The sequence below is a fragment of the Bubalus kerabau genome, chromosome 19 (genome assembly GCF_029407905.1).
Source record: "Bubalus kerabau isolate K-KA32 ecotype Philippines breed swamp buffalo chromosome 19, PCC_UOA_SB_1v2, whole genome shotgun sequence".
NCBI lineage: Eukaryota > Metazoa > Chordata > Mammalia > Artiodactyla > Bovidae > Bubalus > Bubalus kerabau.
In genome coordinates, this window is record NC_073642.1 from 9,119,598 (window position 1) to 9,133,574 (window position 13,977).

Genomic DNA, 13,977 nt, shown 5'->3' on the forward strand with positions numbered 1-13,977 from the left:
AGAGTTTCCCATGTGGTTCCCCCAACTCCCCATTTACTTTCGAAGAGTTAGGAGAAGAATTTTCAAAACACTCCCTGAACCTCATATTTGGTTGGAGTCAAAGCTTGTCAATTCTCCTTAAGAAGGAAAAAGAAGGCATCTAATTGTCTGGAAGCCATAGAGTACTCACAGCATGCATATTTATGAAAATAAAATTTCACCAACTTCAAGACATCATGAAAGGAAAAGAAAATTATATAAATCTTCTACAAACCCTTTGAAAATTTCCAAGACAGAAAGTTTGGAGCATGCACTAACTAAAGGGGATTTAAATACTGAATGAGAAGATCACATGTCTATCTTATTACCTTACAAAGATGTCCCAGGAATAGTAAGGCTTCGTGAGGGAGTAATTTTGGATGCGATTTTAAAAATAGATTCCTTCCCTTTTAACACTAGAGGTCACTGTGCTACCACAGATGTGAAGCAAGCACCCAGGGGCAGGGAAGGTCAGCACAGCTAATCTGTATAAATTGCTGAACCGTGAGCCAAATTTGTACCTAATTATGAGTTGCTTTGATGCGGCCTCGCTCCTATTAAAAGTTTCCTCTTTCCCACAGCACTGTGGCTCAGTGCTCAGCCACAGGGGTGGCTGTGACATGTGTATTTCAACCCCAGCCCTGCAATTTCCTAGGGAAAATGTCACATTTCAGGCAGTTTAATCGAGGACGCTCCTCTCCTTACCCTCCAAACTTTTTGATGTTCATTTTTCAGTTGGAGAAGAGTACCTGTCCGTTTGATTTCAAATGCTGATAACTTGGTTTATATTACCTTTATGAAATCGAGGAAGAGATGGATTTAATACAGCTCTGGATACGGACTGGCAGATGGACCAAACTGTGTGGAAACTATGATCTAGAAATTTCCATTTCTCATTCCTGTTTTGGAGATACACAAGAGTAGCTACTAGTATACCACTACTAACTGGTATCTCGTGAGAACAGTATTATTTGCATCTGAAGTGCTTGAGGCTGGGATCTGAAACTCAAAATGGCTTGTAGTTGTTCAGCTGCTAAGTCCTGTCTGATTCTTTGCCACCCCATGGATTGCAATACGCCAGGCTTCCGGGTCCTTCACTGTCTCCAAGAGTTTGCTCAAGCTCGTGTCCATTGAGTTGGTGATGCCATCCAACCATCCCATCATCTGTTGTCCCCTTCTCCTTTTGACCTCAGTCTTACCAGCATCAGGGTCTTTTCCAATGTGTCTGCTCTTGGCATCAGGTGGCAAAGTATTGGAGCTTTAGCATCAGTCCTTTCAATGAATATTCAGGGTTGATATCCTTTAGGATTGACTGGTTTGATCTCCTTGCTGTCCAAGGGACTCTCAAAAGTCTTCTCCAACACCACAATTTGAAAGCATCAATTCTTTGACACCCAGTCTTCTTTATGGTCCAACTCTCATCTGTACTTGACTACTGGAAAAACCATAGCTTTGACTAGATGGAACTTTGTCAGCAAAGTGATGTCTCTGCCTTTTTATATGCTCTCTAGGTTTGTCATAGCTTTTCTTCCAAGGAACAAGCGTATTTTAATTTGATGGCAGCAGTTACCATCCGCAGTGATTTTGGAGCCCCCCAAAATGAAATCTGACACCATCTATTTCCCCATCTGTTTCCCATGAAGTGATAGGACTGGATGCCTTGATCTTCATTTTTTGAATGCTGAGTTTTAAGCTAGCTTTTTTACTTTCCTCTTTCACTTTCATCAAGAAGGTTTTTAGTTCCTCTTCACTTTCTGCCATTAGAGTGATATCATCTGCATATCTGAGGTTGCTGATATCTCTCTCCCAGCAATCTTGATTTCAGTCTGTGATTCATCCAGCTCAGTATTTTGCATAACATACTTTGCATATAAGTTAAATAAGCAGGCTGATAATACATAGCCTTGATGTACTCCTTTCCCAATTTTGAACCAGTTTCATGTCCGATTCTGTTGCTTCTGATCTTACATACAGGTTTCTCAGTAGACATGTAAGGTGATCTGGTATTCCCATGTCTTAAAGAATTTTCCACAGTTTGTTGTGATCCACACAGTCAAAGGCTTTAACATAAGTGAATGAAGCAGAAGTAGATGTCTTTCTGGAATTCTCTTGCTTTTTCTATGATCCAATGAATATTGGCAATTTGATCTCTGGTTCCTCTGCCTTTTCTAAATCCAGCTTGTACATCTGGAAGTTCTTGATTCACACACTGTTGAAGCCTTGCTTGAAGGATTTTGATCATGACCTTGCTAGCATGTGAAATGAGTGCAGTTGTACTGTAGTTTGAACATTTTTTGCCATTGCCTTCATTTCTGATTGGAATGAAAACTGACCTTTTCCAGTCCTGTGGCCACTGCTGAGTTTTCTAAATTTGCTGGCATATTGAGTGCTGCACTTTAATGGCATCATCTTTTAGGATTTGGAATAGCTCAGCTGGAATTCCATCACCTCCCCTAGCTTTGTTCATAGTAATGCTTCCTAAGGCCCGCTTGACTTTACATTCCAGGATTTCTGAGTATAGGTGAGTGATGACATCATCATGGTTGTCTGGGTCATTAAGACCATTTTTGTACAGTTCTGTGTATTCTTGCCACTTCTTAATCTTTTCTGCTTCGGTTAGGTCCTTGCTGTTTCTGTCCTTTATTGTGCCCATCTTTGTATGATATGTTCCCTTGGTATCTCCAATTTTCTTGAAGAGATCTCTAGTCTTTCACATTCTATTGTTTTCCTCTGTTTCTTTGCATTGTTCACATAAGAAGGCTTTCTTATCTCTCCTTGCTATTTTCTGGAATTCTGCATTCAGTTGGGTATCTTTCCCTTTCTCTTTGCCTTCTGCTTCTCTTCTTTTCTCAGCTAGTAAGGCCTTCTCAGACAACCATTTTGCCTTTTTGCATTTCTTTTCCTTGGGGATGATTTTGATCACCACCTCCTGTACAATGTTATGAACCTCCGTCCATAGTTCTTCAGGCACTCTGTCTACCAGATCTAATCCCTTGAGTCTACTCTCACTTCCACTGTATGAATTAAAATCCCTATGTCAGAATCACTAGAAAAGTGCGATTTTCTTTGGCTTGAGCCTTTTCAGAGTAACTAACAGTATTTCTGATTTGGATTCCTGAGGTTTTGGATACTTGTGCTTGCAGGAATATGTACACTTTAGGCAAAAATCTGTGCTTCCTATTAACACCGTTTCCTCATTGGTGTTCTACCTGTGATTGATGAGACATATGAAGGACTTTGCAGAATCCTCATTTGGGGGCTGGGGTTCTAAACTGGGTAGGCATCAAAGACGTCATCAAATACCAAACTTCACGAGAAATCATGGGGACAGTGGACATTTGTCACTCTGCAGTAGCTTCGTGAATTGCAGGTAAGGACATCACAGGAGAGGCAGGTAATGCACAGGACATGCACATCCAAATTAGATAGACCTTAACCACGGGCAAGGAGACCCTCCTCCTGTGGATTGCACCAAGGTCACATAATCGCCCTGACCCCTCTGTGCGGCATCCAAGCCTGGATTACATGTGTGTGTGTGTGTATTTCGCTTAGATTTAGAGCACTCAAGGTGGTTGAGATCATTATTTTCTGTAAGGAGATAACAAAAATACTCTATGGTCTCTTATCTCAGCACCTACCCGTCTGCCAACCATTGATTTCCTCTGTTGATTCGCAAGGTGCTGAATGGAGCCGATCAATTTCACAGCGCTGGTGCGACCCAAACATTCCCATAATCTATATTATCAGTGGGCTGCCTTCCTGATGCTCTCGTCTGACCTGGTCCCAGTGGCTTCTTGATCTGAAGAGTGAAATGCGGATTCGGGAGGTCTTTATGGGAGCGTGTCAGCGCTAGCGTTGCTGCTCTGGGGAGCTGGGGGCGGGGCTCCTCATCTCCTCCCCGCCTCCTAATGCTTTTCCCGTAGTACATGCTCGCATCTCCCTGCTGGATTTAAATTAAAAGCTCTAATTAGTCTCCTATTTTCTAGCAGACTGAAAAAAAAAAAAAAAACCACACACACACAACACCATTTAGGGAAGAACAGTTTAGAAAGCAGGTTTTTGCTTAATAAACAGTGATCAATCGAATCGATTAACCATGAGCACGTTCCCGGGGAGTCTGTGGGTGGTGCTTGTTGTTGCTAATTGCGGTTCACGTGGGCCAGACTTACAGAAGATTTCCCAGCTCTCTGCACTCAACAGGACTCGGGTGGGGGGTGGGGGATAGGGGGGTAGGAGTGCCCCTCTGTTGACAGCACTTTTCGGGCTGCGACTGTGCCTTGAGCCAGCCTTTGTTTCCAGCGTGTCTTTGCAATTTATCAATTGTGGCTACTTACTAAGCACTTGCAGGCATTTCTGGAAACCTCGCATCTGTTTTTTGACTCATTCACGTGGTAATTAAATCATCTTGTGCTGGCTTTGGGGCTTTACAGAAACCTGGAGTGTTGGGAGCTGCTTGTGCATCAGAATTAGTACTGGGCAAGGCTTCTTACCATCCGGATTCTCTCTGTTGGAGAAAACCACAGCTAGAAGCTGGGAGGTGAGCTTCCTGGCAGCTTTGGCAAGCTAGCTGCCTCTGGGGAGATGCAGGTCATGGAGATGAAGGCGGTTTGTGCAGGAGGCCACCTGCCATCCTGCTGAAGCTGCTATCGGAGCCTGGAGCTGCAGCTGATGGACGCAGGCTGGAGCAGGAAGCACGGCTGGGTACACCCAGGGGAGAGGCTTCTGTCTGTGGAACGGAAGGGGAGACACTGAGGCGAGGACACCTGCCAGGTGAAGCCCTTGTGCAGCAGGCTTCTGAGACTTTCTGGGCTTAGTTTATCAAATGACCAAAAGTACAAGAGAGCAACATAGTGTATTCTGGGTGATTAGGCTTTAGTAAGACTTAGTGAGGAGGTTGGGAGACGGGTGCATTTGTGTAGGTCAGAATGCCTGTTGTGCCTCTGGCACTGTCCCTAGGGGAATGGGAAGGCACCAAGGATGCAGATCACTCTCCCGCAGGCTCCTGATTCCTCAGGGCTGCTATCTCTTATGTCCTCTGTGGTTCACCCATGCTCTCTCCGTGGGCTCCTAACCTACGGTGCTGAACTTTCACTAGGAGTCCCAATTGCCCGGCCCACAGGGTTTGTTGGTCTAAGAGGACACCCAGGCATGGGTGAGTTTTATGAGATCCCCAGGTGACTCTAAAGCGCATCCTGGCTGGAGAACTGATATGAACCAAGGAAGGACAGAATCCCACCTGGTAGGTGGTAAACCGTATACTTTTGGCTCTGAAATGCTTACTATTTGCATGTTTACTTTTATTTTACTTAACATTTACCTGGGTAGTTCTAACATGCCAATGTCTAATCCTCTGGGAAGATCTGCAGGTTGCCTAGCCTGACAGCCACTCCCTGCCTTGACCCCTCCTAGAACAGAAAGTGAGGAATGAGAGCGTCTTGCAGGGGGTGGCCATGTGGCAGAGCTGGTCAACAGAATGCAAGGCAGAGTCTGCTAGCACGTGTTTCTGGGAAGCCTTTTTTTTTTCCCTGTTAGAAGAGACGTAGAAGACCACCACCTTGTCCCTTTCTTCTTGCCTTCAGTGGAGAAGTGGTGCCTGGAACACATGCAGCTGTCTTGCAACCTTGAGGGTAAGACTAGGAGAAAGGGAGAGACCCTGGATTAAGCAAGTCAACCTCAGAAGTGATTTGCCTCTAAATGTTTTGATACAGGGGAAAGTGAAAGTGAAGTCGCTCAGTCGTGTCTGACTCTTAGCGACTCCATGGACTGCAATCTACCAGGCTCCTCCGTCCATGGGATTTTCCAGGCAAGAGTACTGGAGTGGGGTGCCATTGCCTTCTCCGAGAAGCAAGCATCTATTTTTTAGACATTTCATTTATATGTCTTTGGCTGTGCTGGCTCTCCATTGCTGTGCACGGACTTTAGTTGTGGCGAGCAGGGGCTCCTCTTCAGGGTGGTGCTCAAGCTCAGTGTGGAGGCTGCTCTTGTTTCAGAGCCTGGGCTCTAGAGCACGCAGGCTTCAGCAGCTGCGGCTCAGATCGTGGGCTTAGTTCCCCCAAAGCATGTGGAATCTTCCTGGACCAGGGGCTGAACCCACGTCCCCTGCATTGGCAGATGGATTCTTAGCCACTGGACTACCAAGGAAGTCTGAAAGCCTCTCTTTGTTTAAAGCACTAGTAGGTTATCTGTCACTTATGCAAATATTTCTCACCAAATGCACTTTCAAATAGAACATCATGGTGAGAAGCTGGCTAGGAGAGAGCGGAGAAGAAAACCACATTTCTCTACAGGATCTACCACAAGCCAGGCAGTGGGCTCTCACTGGTGTTATCTGAGGCAGTATCAGAGGAATTGGTCTCATTATTACCATTTCAGTTGAGAAAACTGGAGTTGAATAATTGTCCCATGTTCAAACAACCAGTGAAGGATCAATTACCAAATAAGAATCAAATCTCCAGTGAGTTTTGTCTGTCTTTAGAGTGCTTACCCCTGTTGCTTGTTCCAAGGAGATGCTAGTCCATCACTGCAGAGAAGGCTGGTTAATCCAGAGAGGCTGCTGCAGCCACAGGGAGATATATCGTGTACAGGCATGTCATGCACAGGCGTGTTGCATGTAGGTGTGCCGTGTACAGGCGTGCCGTGTACAGACATGTCACATGTAGGTGTGTTGCATACAGGCTTGCCGTGTACAGGCATATCGTGTACAGGCGTGTCGTGTACAGGCATATCGTGTACAGGCGTATGGTGTATAGGTGTATCACATATAGGTGTATCAAAACGTGTAGGTGTGTCATGTATGGTGTATCGTGTGTAGGTGTATTGTGTGTAGGTGTGTAGGACTTCATGGAGAGTGTGCTGTGTGCGGCACTCAGCCTTGAACCCTCGTCTCCTGAGCACACGGAACAACGATGGGGCCAAGATGCAGGATGGGCATCTTCCATCAGAGAGAGATGGACAGAGAGCGGGGAGGGAAGTAAAGCTCCAGCAAGCTCTTTTTGCAGGGAACCTTGATTTTTGGATGAGAGAAAGATGGAAAATCCCCCAATGTGGGCCCTGAAATGAGAAGCAACTGTCCCCCTCCAGGTCTGCACCAAGAGCACGGGATCTGTGTGCTTAATAGCAAGAGCTGGAGCGCTGATATCAGAAACTCACTGGCAATTGTGCTGTTAGCAGACACATTATAAAAATTCACGTGTTATAAATAGCGTGGATCCTCATCACTGATTGTGGGGTCCATCATTCCCTGTTCACCCAACACGAAGGTAAAAACCCTTTACCTCCAGGCGCTGCTATGCGTGGCCAGGTGGGCGTGGACTGGAGGGGCTCTGAGAGGTGCCCACAAAGTGCCACCCTCAGTCTTCAGTTCTAACTGTGTGAGCTGGCACCACAGCGACCCCTCTCTGAGTTACAGCCACCAGCCTCGGCTCAGAGTTCCCTGTGTCATTGATTCACACCTTCCCCGACTGGAAAGATCATTAGGAGAATTGGTTTACAAGGCTCTTGCTGAGTGTTGGCTGTGGCGGAGAACGTAAACAGACGCTAGATAGGACGGTAACATATGATGTTCTATCCAGTGTTTAATGAGGCCAGTAAGAACAGGAAAGCAATATTAGCTGCAGATAAATGAACGCGCCTTGTGTAGAATCGAGAGTTGACTATTTTATTTGATTTAGCCCTAGAAATAGCAGATGTTGTCTCAATTACTGCAAAGTAGTTCTCACTAATCTCTTCATTGAATTCATCTTGTTGACTGAAATGGATTAAAAAGTTACTTCGTTTCCATGCTTGTAAGAGTCAAACAGTTTCATGCAGAAAATATAAAGAAGAGTTGAGACTTGAAATGACCAGTAATCCCACCATAAATAACAATTTATGACAATAGATAACATTTACAAGTGCCTGTATGGCTTCCCTGGTGGTGCTAGCGGTAAAGAATCTGCCTGATAATGCAGGAGACATGAGATGTAGGTTCAATCCCTAGGTCGGGAAGATTCCCCTGCAGGAGGAAATGGCAACCCACCTCAGTATTCTTGCCTGGAGAATCCCATGGACAGAGGAGCCTGGCAGGCTACAGTCCATAGAGTTGCCAAGAGTCAGACACGCCTGAAGCGACTTAACAGGTAGGTGCTATGCTCTATGAACCATTGCTCTATTAGCACATCACTCTAACCCTCTATGGAGTAGGAACAGCTAGCAGCCATTTTATTTTTTAAAAAAGCTTTTTATTTTATATTGGAGTATAGCTGATTATTGGCTTCCCTGATAGCTCACTTGGTAAAGTATCTGTCTGCAATGCAGGAGACTCCGGTTCAATTCCTGGGTTGGAAAGATCTGCTGGAGAAGGGATAGGCTACCCACTCCAGTATTCTTGGGCTTTCCTTGTGGCTCAGCTGGTAAAGAATCTGCCTGCAATGAGGGAGACCTGGGTTCGATCTCTGGATTGGGAAGATCCCCTGGAGAAGGGAAAGGTTACCCACTCCAGTCTTCTTGGGTTTTCCTGGTGGCTCAGCTGGTAAAGAATCCACCTGCAATGCGGGAGACCTGGGTGCGATCCCTGGGCTGGGAAGATCCCCTGGAGAAGGGAAAGGCTACCCATGCTAGTATTCTGGCCTAGAGAATTCCATGGACTATATAGTCCATGGGGTTGCAAAGAGTTGGACATGACTGAATGACTTTCACGTATCCTATTAACAATGTTCTGGTAGCTTCAAGTGGACAGCAAAGGGATTCAGCCATGCATATACATGTATCCCCCAAACCCCCCTCTCATCCAGGCTGCCACAAACTTTGAGCAGAGTTCCATGTGCCATACAGGAGGTCCTTATTGATTATCTATTTTAAATAGAGCAGTTTGTACATTTCCATCCCCAATTCCCTAATTATCCCCTCCCCACTGCACCCATAAGTTTGTTCTCGACACCTGTGTCTGTTTCTGTTTTGTAAATTTCATTTGTATCATTTCTTTTCAGATTCTGCATATAAGGGATGCCATACGCTATTTCTCCTTCACTGTCTGATGTACTTCACTCAGTATGACAATTTCTAGGAATGTCCATGTTGCTGCAGATGGCATTATTTCATTCTTTTTGATGGCTGAGTAATGTTCCATTGTATATATATACCACATCTCTCTCCATTTCTCTGTTGATGGTCAGTGGACAGTTAGAGTGCTTCCGTGTCTTTGGTATTGTAAACAGTGCTGCAATGAACATTAGAGTGCATGTACACTTTTGAATCATGTTTTTCTCTGGGTATATCCCCAGGAATAGGATTGCAGGGTCATATGGTAGCTCTATTTTTAGTATGTTAAGGAACCTCCATACTGTTCTCCATAGTGGCTGTACTAATTACATTCCCACCAACAGTGGAGGAGGGAACAACTAGCAACTACTTTCTTAATACGAGGAAACTGAGACACAAGAGATTAAACAACTTCTCCAGGGTCTCACACTCAGAAGGGATGGAGTCAGGATTCACACCTGGCAGTCTGGCTCTGGAACCTGCATTTTAAGCCATGCAGCTCTAGTGTCTCTGAGGGAAACTACAAATAACGTATGGTTTCCTTCTTCTGAAAATGTATATACACATACCACGTATTTACAAATTCAGGACCTTGTCCCATATGCTGGTTTGCAGTGTGCTTTGTAATATAACTTTACACATGGTTATTATAAGTAAAATTTTGATGTTGTTGTTGTTCAGTCACTCAGTCGTGTCCGACTCTTTGCCACCCCATGCACTGCAGCATGCCAGGCTTTGCTGTTCTTCACCATCTCCCCGAGTTTGCTCAAACTCATGTCCATCGAGTTGGTGATGCCATCCAACCATCTCATCCTCTGTCATCCCCTTGTCCTCCTGCCTTCAATCTTCCCCAGCACCAGGGTCTTTTCCAGTGAGTTAGCTTTTCACATCAGGTGAACAAAGGTTATTGGAGCTTCAGCTTCAGCATCAGTCCTTCCAATGAATATCCAGGGTGGATTTCATTTAAGGATTGACTAGTTTGATCTCCTTGCAGTCCAAGGGACTCTCAGAAGTCTTCTCCAGCACCCTATGAAGGTGTACTGAAACATTTAAAAAATGAGTCTCCTTAAAGTTCAGGCATTTATGTTCTTTTCAAGTGTTGGTTCATTTTATAAATCATGCTGAGATGAAACCCAAATTTATACACACATCTCTGAGTAAACCCTTTGTTTCCTCTAGGTGAATTCCACAAGAAAAATTGTTGGGCAAAAAAGCGTGAACAGTTTTAATCATCTCAAAGTTTGTGTAGATTTAGTGATGTGATTTGTTTTGATCATGAGGATGAAATAAATGGGCCAGTTTCTAGTTTGTTGTGATTGCAACTTGTTCTTGTCCAGGCTGAATGACAAAATGCATTTGACAGGTTGGAAAATGACGCTGTGGCTTGAAGGCCCCCTAATCCATGGTAATGGGCTGTCCTTCTGGACCCCTCGCAGGGTGCTGTGTTGCACCCCCCTTGCTTGGCTGCCATCCCCTCTGGGCTGTCAGCAGGAGAGTCAGTTCAGCAGGAGGTTGCTCAGGGCCGCTGAGCATCCTCTCGTGACCAGTCACTTGGAGGCAGGTCCCTTGTCCTCACTTCCTCTCAGCACTGGTACAGATATGAATGCTCTGGGCCAGAAAGGTCCATCCAAGGAGCACCCCCTGCCTCTAGTTTGCCTGATGTCCTCACACTCAGCCTTCAAAACTCACCCTGGATGCCTTCTCATGGGATGGGAAACAGTTATGGCTGACAAGTGTGATGGCCTATCCAACCCTTGGAAACATCTTGAAAGCTGCATCCTTCGCTGTAATCCCATTTTACAGGTGAGGACGCTGGGGCACTGAGACGAGCCCACACGTCTACCAACAGAAGACTTGGGTGTTTGAACCCATCTGTGCTGAGTTCCCAAAGCTCTCTTTTTTTCACTTCCAGCCTGTGGCTTTTAGGAATGAACTTCAATGATTCTGGTTAGAGTTAAGCTTAGGGTTCAGCACTTGCCTGGACTCCTCTAGAGTTTGTGTGACCCAGCCCTGAGCCACCCAGAGAGCTGGGGCTGGATCTCCTGGCCATACCTCCAGCTTCAAGCGATGGATCTAGACGTCCTTGGGGAGGGGAGGAAGCCCAGTGACCGCAGCAGCCCTCAGGTTGTTGTGTGTTCAGATGGATTCCCTCTGGTCGCACTTTAGCCTCTTCCATCTGTGGCAATAATCTCACCTTGCTTCTTAAAAAGGGGACTTTTGTTTTCTTTGTTGTTTGGAGTAGAATGGTGTCCACTGCACTGTCAATTTCAAATAAGGAAATCCAAGGGTCCTCTCGTTTGAGCATTTGGCCACTTTTGAGCCCTTTCTGTGTGCCAGAACTTGTTCTTGGCACAGAGAATCCAGACAGGACAGAGGGAAGGCTTCTCCCTCAAGGGGCTCCCAGTTTAGTGGAGACACACGTGGGCATAACTCGTGTGCCACCCAGACCTGGACGATGGCTCTAGGGGCAAAACGCTCTGGGTGCGAGAGGAAGGCACGGTGATTCCAAGAGAAGTTATCTCGACCAGAGACAGTGACTGAGAGAAAGCTTCTGGGGAGGATGCTTTTTGAGAAAGAACCTTAACCAAAAATGTTAGAAAGTTGTCAGCAGGAATGTTTTCATATAGAACAAGCTGAAGGGCTACGTGCATGCTCAGTGCTCAGTCGTGTCCAACTCTGTGACCCTATGGGCTGTAGCCTGCCAGACTCTTCTGTCCATGGGGTTTCCCAGGCAAGAGTACTGGAGTTTCCTCCTCCAGGGGTTGGATATATCCAACCCAGGGATCGAACCTGCATCTCCTGTGGCTTCTGCATCGGTCGATGTATTCTTTACCACTAAGTCACCTGAGGGTCAGGAGAAAAGAAAAAGAGGAAAGACTGGCAAGAAATTTACATCACAACTGAGCAGCTGTAAAAAGTGGGCTCATTTTAGATCCTTTTTGGCCAATTAGTGAAAAAGAAAATGAGGTAAATGGGAAATAGTAATAAAAAAAAAGATTGATTTCTCTCTCTCATGCCAGCAACATTTGCAAAGCTTGACATAATTTGTACTGATACTTTCCTGTGAAATGCATCAGGACAACACTTCTTAAAATAATTATGCTCTTAACAGTCCCATGCAGACTAGGAGATGGGATGCCGCACAGGAATCCGAGAACAGAGCCTCTGGGCTCTGAAGTCCCCAAGGGTCCCACTCCAAGGGAGGGGAGCAGCCGCTTTTCCACTGGGGTTCCCCGAGGCTGGCAGGCAAAGGAGGAGAGATTGGGGGTCTGCCCACATGTGGTCAGTAAGCCCAGAAGCTGTTCTTAGAGTTACATCTGGAGGGAGAGGGGTAAACCCCTACAGACAGTCAGCCCGGATGCTCCTCTCTGCCATGGGGACCCTGTCCCTGGGGCTGCCCCCAAAGTTCTGACGTCAGGAGCCCTTGCCAGGCATGGGAAAACAGGCAGAAGTTACAAGTCGAAGATGGTGCTCCCCTGTTTTCTCTATGCAGGGAGTGTATTTATGTCCTTTAGTCTGCATTGTGAAATAGAATGTTATCTACAGTTGAAAGAAGTACAGACAATGAATTTTTTTTCTGAGTCCAATGGCAACAGCACGTATGGAGTGAGGACACCATTTCCTGAAAAAAAAGAAAAAAAGAAAAGCATACTGGCTCTCAGCTTGGAGATGGCTTCTGGGGTCCTTCCCTTGTTCTGTTCCTGGATTGAAGCCAGAATACGTGTGGCCTTGGGACCCTCTGAGGATCCTGGCTCGGCCCTGATCCTGCAAAGGGCTCTGTCTGTGACATTGCCCTGCAACCCCGAGGCGTTCCAGGGTCAATAATTTGCAAATTAAAAAGAGTTTCCATTTTTAAGTTGTCTTTGCGATAGTTTCAAAAGGAGATGCTGGAATCTTTCAGATCAAAAGGCTTTAAAAAGTGCCTGCTGTTTTCACACTACTGGCTTGACTGAGTCCACTGGGTTGGACTCAATAATTCAAGCTTTAAAAATTCCATTTCTATGTTGTATGTTTAAACATTACAAAGCTCTGTCGTAAATCACCGCCCTCCTGTGGCAACCTCCTCCATCGATGAGAAACTCTGGTTATAAATTAGGATCAAACCAGACGTGGTGGACCATCCCCCGCCCCTCACTTTTAAGAAAGTTTATGAGATGTTTTAATTATAAGAAATAGCGCTCCTTGTAGACATGTTAAACAATAAAAATATAATGAATTTGTAAAAACCAACTATAATCCTGCCAATCAAAAGCAGACCAACTGTTAATTCCATCTCTTTTTTTTAAACAGCATAGCTATTGTTATGCTATTCTTTATGTTGAACAAACAAGGATGGACTAGCACCCATGTACTCTGGTGTGCTTTTAAATTTTTTTCCCCTAAGCCAATTTTAACAGCTTGGTGCCACCACCATGTTTCAAGGTAGGTGCAGAGACAATGCAGATTTTTCTTTCTCTGATGGTCTCACTTAAACTATCTTAGTTACTATGGTTGTTGCTCAGTCGCTCAGTCCTGTTCAGCTCTTTGCAACCCCACAGACTGCAGCACACCAGGCTTCTCTGTCTTTCACTATCTCCCAGAGTTTGTTCAAACTCATGTCCATGGGGTCAATGATGTCATCCAGCCATCTCCTCCTCTGTTGCCCCCTTCTCCTCCTGCCTTCAATCTTTCCTAGCATCAGGATCTTTTCCAATGAGTTGGCTCTTCACAGCAGGTGGCCAAAGGATTGGAACTTCAGCTTCAGCATTGGTCCTTCCAATGAATAGTCAGAGTTGATTTCCTTTAGGATTGGCTGGCTTGATCTCCTTGCAGTCCAAGAGACTCTCAAGAGTCTTCTCCAGCACCCCCGTTTGAAAGCATCAATGGTTGCTATGAGGAGAAGTAATCTTTGGGCAAGATCAAAATGCAGCCATGTCTGGGGGTGCACACATGGGATGGAGT

The 13,977-nt window shown here is 45.5% G+C and overlaps 1 long non-coding RNA gene across 2 annotated transcripts; it reads left to right on the forward strand.

Moving 5' to 3' along the window:
• The first annotated feature begins 4,239 nt into the window (after positions 1-4,239).
• Positions 4,240-9,718, forward strand: LOC129634063 (uncharacterized). 2 transcript variants are annotated; one of them, XR_008705399.1, is made up of 4 exons: positions 4,240-4,788; positions 5,551-5,645; positions 7,997-8,135; positions 8,985-9,718. It is a non-coding gene; the product is annotated as an uncharacterized LOC129634063 (long non-coding RNA). The 2 variants fall into 2 exon arrangements; XR_008705398.1 differs by lacking the exon at positions 5,551-5,645.
• The last annotated feature ends 4,259 nt before the right edge of the window (positions 9,719-13,977 follow it).